We start from the raw sequence: 9,899 nt of genomic DNA on the forward strand, positions 1-9,899 counted from the left end.
TTTTAAAAATACATATATAATAAAAAGTATATATTTTTTTAGAGGAGAAAAAGAAACAAAAATAAATTTAATAATCACTTCCAATTTTATAAAGTTAATAAATTATGAAAACAAATTTAAAAATAATTTGAAAAACTTAAGCATTTGTAATGATGGTTTCTCGGTAAATCTAGTAATTATAATAAATAAGAAGATAAAATATTTTAATAATAAACAAGTAATTATAACTCATAACCCTAAGGATTTATTAGGAAGTGTTTTGAAAATAGTTTTAAATTTGATTCTATTTGTAATATTTTTTTAGAATAAAAATACATATGGGAAGATTTTGGACATGTTTTCTTGTTTGTCAAATATTTATTAAAAATTCAAATATTTATTAAAAATATATTTTATTTATAATATTTTATCTATCAAAAACTTGTGTTTGAAAACAATTAATAACTATACACAATTTGATATTTTTTAGTTTTCATAATCATAATAATAATAATAATAATAATAATAATAATAATAATAATAATAATAATAATAATAAGTGATATATATATATATATATATATATATATATATATATATATATATATATATATATATATATATATATATATATTCCTTTGTGGTTTTTTTTTTAATTTTCTTCTATTTTTTATTTCTTTTTGTTCCCACTCTATTTTTAAACAAGTGGATTATGATTAATTTTTAATTTTTTTTATTTAAAAAAGGAAAATAAACAAGTGGATTTTTAATTTTTTATTCAAAAAAGGAAAATAAAAAATGATTAAACAAATAATTTTTATATTAAAAAATTCAATCAGTTTTCAAAATTTTAAAATTATAAAAATTAATTCAAAAATAATTATCAAATATCCCTCAAAGAAAGTTAAAATAATTTCTTTATGTGCTCCAAACCATCCTTTCTGGCAGCCCTCCCTACCCTCCTTCTTGTCCTCTTTCTATCATCAAAACTAAAAAATTCCAAGTTTCAACCAGTAGAGATGAAAGAGGTGAGAAAGATGAGAAATCCATAATATTCCCATGCTATAAAAGGTCAGGTGAGCCGAGAGCCTATTCCACCAACATACAGGTGAGTAGGTGCCATACCCTCCTCCTCGCTCTGGTAGAACCTCCGTTTCCAAAAACTATTATTACGAGGACTCCTCGTCTTTATCATGGGAATTCAGTGATCCCAAGATCAAGAGAATGAAGAGGATTGCGTTGTATAAGGCTTATGGCATCGAGAGAAAGATGAAGACCTCCTTGAGAGGAGGGTTTCGTTGGGTTAAGAACAGAGCTAGAAGATTTATTTATTTATTTATTAAATTGGGCAAAATCAAAGAATTTGCATTTGGGTAAAAAATTTGTTATTTTTGCATGACCTGCACTTTTTCTTCCTCTTCAAACCTTAACCCACCATCGCCTAAATTCGAAATCTACCCAAACCCTCAATGTACAGAAAACAATTTCATTTAATTTTTCGTTTTCCTCTATTTGGTTAGTAAGAAAGCTAAGGAAAATGAGGGGAAAAAAAAACATACCTAGCCACTGCAAGATGTTGCTAGTGGTGCTGCTAGTGGGAGCCGCAGATGGTGAGGAGAGATGGTGGGAGCCGTAGAGAAGAGAAAATAATAGTTAGGGTTTTTGTTGAATGATTTCGGATGAAAAATTGGGTCTTTAGAGTAGTGGATTGCTGATATGGATTGCTCATGTGGATTCAAAAGACTAGTTTGACAAATACTTTGAAAGATGTATTAGTTTGGTTTTTTTTTTTAAGTAAACATTACTTTGACTGCAAACTCTAATTTCAAACCTTCTCAGTTTGGCACCTAATCATGTTTGACAAAGATTATTATTACAATCCCTAAATAGATTGATACTAAAAAGCTTTTCCTTGGTTGAACCATCCCATCTCTTCAAATGGACCAAGCTATCCATGAAAATGATTTGTGGATGTTAGCAGGTTAGATAAAATTTTAACCTTGACTACAGGATGGGGGATGTTGAACGGTTTTGGTTTAGCTTCCTAGATTAAATTTCATACTTTTCCAGAGAGACAACTTTTTCCATTCCCATCTCTAACTATCCCTTTAAGAACAATTTGCCAAAAATAGATGACCATAGTTGCTTCCTACTCGAGTCTCTAGACAGATCCCTAATCCATTCCATTTCTAGGTCAGACAAAGTAGGAAAACTGCTAGCTGAAGTCTTATAGAAGGGATTGCAAATGAACAAGTAAATGGGTGGTATCAAGGTTAATGATGTGGTTTATTCCATTCTTAATAGTTCTAAGAGTTGAATGACTTACTAACTTTAAATTCTCTCCTGGGCTTTCCTTGGATTTTTCAGGCCTGTGACACTCACAGGTTACTCTCTTGGAGCACGAGTGATTTTCAAGTGTCTGCAGTATTTGGCTAAAACTGAACAAAATGGTAATTGGTACCCTCAAGCTGTTTGTGATGGATGGTTTGTATTGCTTTAATGATGTGATACACAAATTTTTGCAGCTGAACTTGTTGAAAGAGTTGTTCTTCTTGGAGCACCCACTATCTTCTATTTAGCCTTATTACCTCCTGCTATTTTGCAGATGGTGGTTGGAGGATTTGTGAATGCATTCTCAACAAATGATTGGACACTTGGGGTTGTCTTTCGTGCTAAGTATGTATAATTTACAATTGAGCTCCATGAGAATCTTCAACCATGAAGAAAATGGTAGATGTGCAATTGATGTGCCCTTGTATGTCTTGGTCTGATGAATCATTCTTATCGTTGCTTTAGTTAGGGCTGCTCCTTCTGTAGGTTGGTTCCCAATTCATCATTATCTTTCTTGAGCGGGCTTTGAACATTACATGAGCTAATCAAACCAACCAATCCTGATTGTCTTATTATATTTACACAATTTTGGTAATACATCTACTTCAAGAAGAAGATAGCTTCAGAAACTGTGTTGTCTCATATCATAATATGATTGTGATGTTAATTTCATATATTTGCCATTGGAACATGTGTGCTGAATTATTGATGTGTAGGGAAATTATTTAGTTCTAGATCATCACATAACAATTTTAGTGTATTTCCTATTGAACCAAATTTTAGGATTATTTGTGATTAAGACATTTATTACCTCTATAAACCTTGCATCTTTGTCACAATATTTGTAATTACATTTGTAGTGAAACAAATAATTAATGTTATTGAGATACAACCAGTGGTATTTGACTTCATTATTATACTGATTAATTGTATTGATGTTGTTCAAATTTAGTTTCTTTCTGTAGTAAAGATTCTGGTTTCTGATGATAAGAGAATGCACCTTTAGCATGTAACAAATGCTTTTACACAGATCTTATAAAGTAGGGCACTTGTTGTGAGTCATAATTCATGTAATCAACTGCCGCCAATTAGGAATAGAGGTCCACACATTAAAGTGCTTTGTTTTTAGTTTGAAAAACTACTGTTGAAAAGATTACAAAATAGTAGAAGTTCCATGTTAGGTATTTTGACTTTGTCTCAACAAACAATAATGGAGAGACATCATTTTTCTCTCGTGCAACATGAGACTGAGAAACTTCAAATTGATAATGCGCACTGAACTAAGGTTTGGTTTCACATAGATACTTTGCAACAATTTTTTCCTCATATGATGTAAGGATATATATTTTTTATACTTCTTCATAAGACAATCACATGCATTGTAACACAACCATGAAATTGACAAAGTCACTACTGTGGTAAGGGCTGAGTTAGCAAATCATAATGTTGAAACCATTACCCACACTAGCACACTAGATCGAGTGTTAAGGGCTGAGTTAGTAAATCAAAATGCTGAAACCATTACCACCACTAACAAACTAGATCGGGTGAGTATCACAAGTGTAGCTGAGAAGTGTTTTTCATTACTTGTATATCTATGAGGTTCAATCTTTGTTTTTGTTTTCTAAAGTTTTTTCGGGTTGTCTTTTTTTTTTTTAATCCTAGGACATTCATGCAGTTAGAGCTCAGTTAGAAGCTGCAAAGTATGATGTTATTAAATACTGTATGGGTACCATTGTTTCTATTTTAGCTTTGAGTTTTGCTGCGATTCGCATGTTGATGTAAGGAGTTTAGCAAATCATGCTATTGGAAAAAAAAATGAATATATGGTATTGATTTTTTGTGCATTGAGCCATATCGTGTTTTTGTGTCCATGGTGGTTACCTCAGCTTAAGGAGTAAAGAGTTTTCAAAAATGTAAGTGAATGCATTTCTATTAACATTTCCAAAGCAAGGGTATTCAGTACATGTTATTGACTATTGAGCCACATCTCTCTTTTTGTGCATTGAGCCACATTCTGTTTTTGTGTCTATGGTGATTACCTAATAGAGAAGATTTTAACCATGTATAATTTACAATTGAGCTCTATGAGAATCTTCAACCATGAAGAAAATGGTAGATGTGCAATTGATGTGCCATAAATAATCAATGGAGCTATTGCTGATAGGATGTGCAATTGATGTGCCCTTGTATGTCTTGGTCTGATGAGTCATTCTTATCGGTTCTTTAGTTAGGGCTGCTCCTTCTGTAGGTTGGTTTCCAATTCAACATTATCTTTCTTGGGCGGGCTTTGAACATTACATGAGCTAATCAAACCAACCAATCCTGATAGTCCTATTATATTTACACAATTTTGGTAATACATCTACTTCAAGGAGAAGATAGCTTCAGAAACTGTGTTGTCTCATATCATAATATGATTGTGATGTTAATTTCATATATTTGCCATTGGAACATGTGTGCTGAATTGTTGATGTGTAGGGAAATTATTTAGTTCTAGATCATCACATAACAATTTTAGTGTATTTCCTATTGAACCAAATTTTAGGATTATTTGTGATGAAGACATTTCTTACCTTTATAAGCCTTGCATCTTTGTCACAATATTTGTAATTACATTTGTAGTGAAACAAATAATTAATGTTATTGAGATACAACCAGTGGTATTTGACTTCATTATTATACTGATTAATTGTGTTGATGTTGTTCAAATTTAGTTTCTTTCTGTAGTAAAGATTTTGGTTTCTGATGATAAGAGAATGCACCTTTAGCATGTAACAAATGCTTTTACACATATCTTATAAAGTAGTGCACTTGTTGTGCGTCATAATTCATGTAATCAACTGCCGCCAATTAGGAATAGAGGTCCACACATTAAAGTGCTTTGTTTTCAGTTTGAAAAACTACTGTTGAAAAGATTACAAAATAGTAGCAGTTCCATGTCAGGTATTTTGACTCTGTCTCAACAAACAATAATGGAGAGACATCATTTTTCTCTCTTGCAACATGAGACTGAGAAACTTCCAATTGATATAGAAACAATGCGCACTGAACTAAGGTTTGGTTTCACATAGATACTTTGCAACAATTTTTTCCTCATATGATGTAAGGATATATATTTTTTATACTTCTTCATAAGACAATCACATGCATTGTAACACAACCATGAAATTGACAAAGTCACTACTGTGGTAAGGGCTGAGTTAGCAAATCATAATGTTGAAACCATTACCCACACTAGCACACTAGATCGAGTGTTAAGGGCTGAGTTAGTAAATCAAAATACTGAAACCATTACCACCACTAACAAACTAGATCGGGTGAGTATCACAAGTGTAGCTGAGAAGTGTTTTTCATTACTTGTATATCTATGAGGTTCAATCTTTGTTTTTGTTTTCTAAAGTTTTTTCGGGTTGTCTTTTTTTTTTTTAATCCTAGGACATTCATGCAGTTAGAGCTCAGTTAGAAGCTGCAAAGTATGATGTTATTAAATACTGTATGGGTACCATTGCTTCTATTTTAGCTTTGAGTTTTGCTGCGATTCGCATGTTGATGTAAGGAGTATAGCAAATCATGCTATTGGAAAAAAAAAATGAATATATGGTATTGATTTTTTGTGCCTTGAGCCATATCGTGCTTTTGTGTCCATGGTGGTTACCTCAGCTTAAGGAGTAAAGAGTTTTCAAAAATGTAAGTGAATGCATTTCTATTAACATTTCCAAAGCAAGGGTATTCAGTACATGTTATTGACTATTGAGCCACATCTCTCTTTTTGTGCATTGAGTCACATTCTGTTTTTGTGTCTATGGTGGTTACCTGATAGAGAAGATTTTAACCATGTATAATTTACAATTGAGCTCCATGAGAATCTTCAACCATGAAGAAAATGGTAGATATGCAATTGATGTCCCATAAATAATCAATGGAGCTATTGTTGATAGGATGTGCAATTGATGTGCAATTGATGTGCCCTTGTATGTCTTGGTCTAATGAGTCATTCTTATCGTTGCTTTAGTTAGGGCTGCTTCTTCTGTAGGTTGGTTTCCAATTCATCATTATCTTTCTTGGGCGGGCTTTGAACATTACATGAGCTAATCAAACCAACCAATCCTGATAGTCCTATTATATTTACACAATTTTGGTAATACATCTACTTCAAGGAGAAGATAGCTTCAGAAACTGTGTTGTCTCATATCATAATATGATTGTGATGTTAATTTCATATATTTGCCATTGGAACATGTGTGCTGAATTGTTGATGTGTAGGGAAATTATTTAGTTCTAGATCATCACATAACAATTTTAGTGTATTTCCTATTGAACCAAATTTTAGGATTATTTGTGATGAAGACATTTATTACCTCTATAAGCCTTGCATCTTTGTCACAATATTTGTAATTACATTTGTAGTGAAACAAATAATTAATGTTATTGAGATACAACCAGTGGTATTTGACTTCATTATTATACTGATTAATTGTGTTGATGTTGTTCAAATTTAGTTTCTTTCTGTAGTAAAGATTTTGGTTTCTGATGATAAGAGAATGCACCTTTAGCATGTAACAAATGCTTTTACACATATCTTATAAAGTAGTGCACTTGTTGTGCGTCATAATTCATGTAATCAACTGCCGCCAATTAGGAATAGAGGTCCACACATTAAAGTGCTTTGTTTTCAGTTTGAAAAACTACTGTTGAAAAGATTACAAAATAGTAGCAGTTCCATGTCAGGTATTTTGACCCTGTCTCAACAAACAATAATGAAGAGACATCATTTTTCTCTCTTGCAACATGAGACTGAGAAACTTCAAATTGATATAGAAACAATGCGCACTGAACTAAGGTTTGGTTTCACATAGATACTTTGCAATAATTTTTTCCTCATATGATGTAAGGATATATATTTTTTATACTTCTTCATAAGACAATCACATGCATTGTAACACAACCATGAAATTGACAAAGTCACTACTGTGGTAAGGGCTGAGTTAGCAAATCCTAAGGGCTGAGTTAGCAAATCCTAATGTTAAAACCATTACCCACACTAGCACACTAGATCGAGTGTTAAGGGCTGAGTTAGTAAATCAAAATGCTGAAACCATTACCACCACTAACAAACTAGATCGGGTGAGTATCACAAGTGTAGCTGAGAAGTGTTTTTCATTACTTGTATATCTATGAGGTTCACTCTTTGTTTTTGTTTTCTAAAGTTTTTTCGGGTTGTCTTTTTTTTTTAATCCTAGGACATTCATGCAATTAGAGCTCAGTTAGAAGCTGCAAAGTATGATGTTATTAAATACTGTATGGGTACCATTGTTTCTATTTTAGCTTTGAGTTTTGCTGCGATTCGCATGTTGATGTAAGAAGTTTAGCAAATCATGCTATTGGAAAAAAAAAATGAATATATGGTATTGATTTTTTGTGCATTGAGCCATATTGTGCTTTTGTGTCCATGGTGGTTACCTCAGCTTAAGGAGTAAAGAGTTTTCAAAAATGTAAGTGAATGCATTTCTATTAACATTTCCAAAGCAAGGGTATTCAGTACATGTTATTGACTATTGAGCCACATATCTCTTTTTGTGCATTGAGCCACATTCTGTTTTTGTGTCTATGGTGGTTACCTAATAGAGAAGATTTTAACCATGTATAATTTACAATTGAGCTCCATGAGAATCTTCAACCATGAAGAAAATGGTAGATGTGCAATTGATGTGCCATAAATAATCAATGGAGCTATTGCTGATAGGATGTGCAATTGATGTGCAATTGATGTGCCCTTGTATGTCTTGGTCTGATGAGTCATTCTTATCGTTGCTTTAGTTAGGGCTGCTCCTTCTGTAGGTTGGTTCCCAATTCATCATTATCTTTCTTGGGCGGGCTTTGAACATTACATGAGCTGATCAAACCAACCAATCCTGATTGTCCTATTATATTTACACAATTTTGGTAATACATCTACTTCAAAGAGAAGATAGCTTCAGAAACTGTGTTGTCTCATATCATAATATGATTGTGATGTTAATTTCATATATTTGCCATTGGAACATGTGTACTGAATTGTTGATGTGTGGGGAAATTATTTAGTTCCAGATCATCACATAACAATTTTAGTGTATTTCCTATTGAACCAAATTTTAGGATTATTTGTGATTAAGACATTTATTACCTCTATAAACCTTGCATCTTTGTCACAATATTTGTAATTACATTTGTAGTGAAACAAATAATTAATGTTATTGAGATACAACCAATGGTATTTGACTTCATTATTATACTGATTAATTGTATTGATGTTGTTCAAATTTAGTTTCTTTCTGTAGTAAAGATTCTGGTTTCTGATGATAAGAGAATGCACCTTTAGCATGTAACAAATGCTTTTACACAGATCTTATAAAGTAGTGCACTTGTTGTGCGTCATAATTCATGTAATCAACTGCCGCCAATTAGGAATAGAGGTCCACACATTAAAGTGCTTTGTTTTCAGTTTGAAAAACTACTGTTGAAAAGATTACAAAATAGTAGCAGTTCCATGTCAAGTATTTTGACTCTGTCTCAACAAACAATAATGGAGAGACATCATTTTTCTCTCTTGCAACATGAGACTGAGAAACTTCCAATTGATATATAAACAATGCGCACTGAACTATGGTTTGGTTTCACATAGATACTTTGCAACAATTTTTTCCTCATATGATGTAAGGATATATATTTTTTATACTTCTTCATAAGACAATCACATGCATTGTAACACAGCCATGAAATTGACAAAGTCACTACTATGGTAAGGGCTGAGTTAGCAAATCCTAATGTTAAAACCATTACCCACACTAGCACACTAGATCGAGTGTTAAGGGCTGAGTTAGTAAATCAAAATGCTGAAACCATTATCACCACTAACAAACTAGATCGGGTGAGTATCACAAGTGTAGCTGAGAAGTGTTTTTCATTACTTGTATATCTATGAGGTTCAATCTTTGTTTTTGTTTTCTAAAGTTTTTTCGGGTTGTCTTTTTTTTTTTAATCCTAGGACATTCATGCAGTTAGAGCTCAGTTAGAAGCTGCAAAGTATGATGTTATTAAATACTGTATGGGTACCATTGTTTCTATTTTAGCTTTGAGTTTTGCTGCGATTCGCATGTTGATGTAAGGAGTTTAGCAAATCATGCTATTGGAAAAAAAATGAATATATGTTATTGATTTTTTGTGCATTGAGCCATATCGTGCTTTTGTGTCCATGGTGGTTACCTTAGCTTAAGGAGTAAAGAGTTTTCAAAAATGTAAGTGAATGCATTTCTATTAACATTTCCAAAGCAAGGGTATTCAGTACATGTTATTGACTATTGAGCCACATCTCTCTTTTTGTGCATTGAGCTACATTCTGTTTTTGTGTCTATGGTGGTTACCTAATAGAGAAGATTTTAAAATTTGAATTCCCTATCTAGTGGGAGAATCATGTTGAAAGTGGGGGAAGATTTTCTTTATTCTTGGGGCTTCTCTCCATTGTAGCACCCCCTCAATATTTTGGGCCAGGGTTTGTTTTTATTGTAATAGCCCCAACAAAAATCAATGGATGGTTGATCAGCTAGTTG

This window comes from Vitis vinifera, chromosome 4, assembly GCF_030704535.1.
Source record: "Vitis vinifera cultivar Pinot Noir 40024 chromosome 4, ASM3070453v1".
NCBI lineage: Eukaryota > Viridiplantae > Streptophyta > Magnoliopsida > Vitales > Vitaceae > Vitis > Vitis vinifera.